Genomic DNA, 2455 nt, shown 5'->3' with positions numbered 1-2455 from the left:
TAAGTAAGGTTCCTCATAACTCAAATAGGTGTAAACTGGGGATTAACTGTAATTGATTCATCTTTGCTTTACTGTGATTTGACTCATAACGACCCCTCCTTGGGTTTCTGAAGCAGTATCTCTACAGTAGATTGCCCAATCTTCCTTCCAAGGAGTGTGTGGTGGGTTTGAACTGCCAGCTTTCTGGTTAGCAGTCAAATGCTTTTTCCAAGATTTCATTTGACGTTGTCTTCTACTATGAGGCAGATATCTTAAGAGCATCAAAACTTAAGTTCACGCAATTTGCATACAGATTTCTCCCAGTACCTCTTTCTATCTCTGAAAACAGTCACTCGGATTATGTAAGACTCTTTTGGAACTCTCCGAAGTTTTAGTCTCTTGGGTTAACATAAAGGTTAGGATCTTTGTGACAGCTGACTATCTGGCATAATGATCAGCTAGGGCATTTCGTTTAGCCTCTATTTTACCTCATTTTGAATGAGTTCCTCTTTTATAACAGCTATAGCCTTGGTGTTGTTAGGTGTTGTGCAGTTGGCTCTGACTTATGGCGATCCTATGTACAGCAGAATGAAAGACTGCCCAGTCCTACCTATGTCATCCTCATAATCTGTGCTGTGTTTAAGTCCATTGTTGCAACCACGGTGTCAATCCATCTCACTGAGGCTCTTCCTCTGTTGCCAACCCTCTAATTTACCAAGCGTGATCTCCTGTGCCAGAGATTGGTCCCTTCTGATGGCGTGGCCACCACTACTCTGTCTGCTTGTTGCACTGTCAAGGCTTGTGTGTCACTGTGAGGCTGGAAGCTATGCCACCAGTATTTCAATTACCATCAGGGTCACCCATGGTGGACAGGTTTCAGCAGAACTTGCAGACTTAGACAGACTAGCAAGAAAGACATGGTAGTCTACTTCTGAAAAAATTGGTCACTGAAAACCTTATGAATAGCAGTGAAACGTTTTCTGATATACCTATGTCCTTAGGAAGCATTAAACCAAAGCATATCCATTGCCACTGAATTGATTCTCACTCATAGCAGTCCTATAGGACTGAGTAGAACTGCCCCATAGAGGTTTCAAGGCTGTAATCTTTAAGAAAACCATCTGTCACATCTTTTTCTCAAGGAGTAGCTGGTGGCTTCAAACTTCGGATCTTTCAGCTGAGCACATTACCGCTTTACCACCAGGGCTCCTTAGAGCACTCAAAAGTTTTTTTTAATATGCTGATTACTCTAAATTGGTGTTCCTTCTAAGGTTAAGAACCCTCTTTGTTTCTAAATCTTTACAAAATTATGGACAACTCCAAACTATATCTACTACTATCAATGTTTGTATTAACCTTCTTATCTGTAGGTAATCAACAAATCTGGTGAGCATAGTGAGTTCCTCAATCTGGACAGATTTTACTGGCAAGAGGTTCTATTCAGCACTACAACCTAATGCTCTGTAATCACATGTATTGAATTGTGTCCTCCAAAAAGATATGTTAAAGTCCTAAACTCTGTATTTGTGAATGTGACCTTATTTGGGTGGTTGTTGTTGTGTGCCTGCGATTCAATTCTGACTCATAGTGACCCTATAGGACAGAGTAGAGTTTCCCTACCTACAGCAATTCCAAGGAAGGGTCACTAATGAGTAGGATCCAACTCAATGGCAGTGAGTTTGGTTGGGTTTTTTTGGATAGGGATCCCTAGGCTGGAATCTTTATGAAAGTAGGTCACCAGGTGTTTTCTCCTATGGAGCTTCTGGTTGAGTTCAAACTGCCAACCTTTTGATTAGCAGTTGAGCACTTAATCGTTGCACACCTGGGGCTCCTTTCTTGTTTGACAATATAGGGTTTTTCTTTGCAGATGTTATTTAGTTAAATTATGCCAGAGTAGGATGGGATCTAATCCTAATCGCTTCTGAGTGGTGTTTTATAAAAGGGGAGAACAGACATAGAAACCAAAAGTCACACACAGAAGGAACACAGATGCCATTTGGCCACAGAGGAAGATACATTTATAAGCAACAAAGAGCACCAAAGGTTGCTGGCAGCCACGAGAAACTAGGAGAGAGGTATGAAACACTTCGTCTCTCAAGGGCCACAGAAGGAATTAACACTACCAATACCCTGATTTGGATTTCTAGTAACCAGAAGCATGAGAAAATAAATTAAAACATTGCCTGATATTTTCATAATTTAGTTTTTAAGATTTGACCCATCAACATAAAAGATTAAATGTGGGTTATCTAAAGGAGTTTGTAATAAACTATTCAGGACAGAGATATTTAGTTAACAGAACTTTGACAATCTACTACATTCTTTAAGTACAGAAAGAAGTATAACAAGATTTAGTGTTTCAACAGTGAATGGAAATGTGTGAGGGCGAAAGTAATAGGATCTCATATGCAATAAACTTAGATGAGAAGCAATGATATATATTTACAGGAGTAAAAGAGATTGTACACAGTGAGAA

The sequence above is a fragment of the Orycteropus afer genome, unplaced genomic scaffold, assembly GCF_000298275.1.
Source record: "Orycteropus afer afer isolate SDZICR_OR568_19922 unplaced genomic scaffold, OryAfe1.0 scaffold00359, whole genome shotgun sequence".
In the NCBI taxonomy this organism is placed as follows: Eukaryota; Metazoa; Chordata; class Mammalia; order Tubulidentata; family Orycteropodidae; genus Orycteropus; species Orycteropus afer.
The sequence above is the reverse complement of the archived record's forward strand: the minus strand, read 5'-3'. Positions refer to the sequence as shown.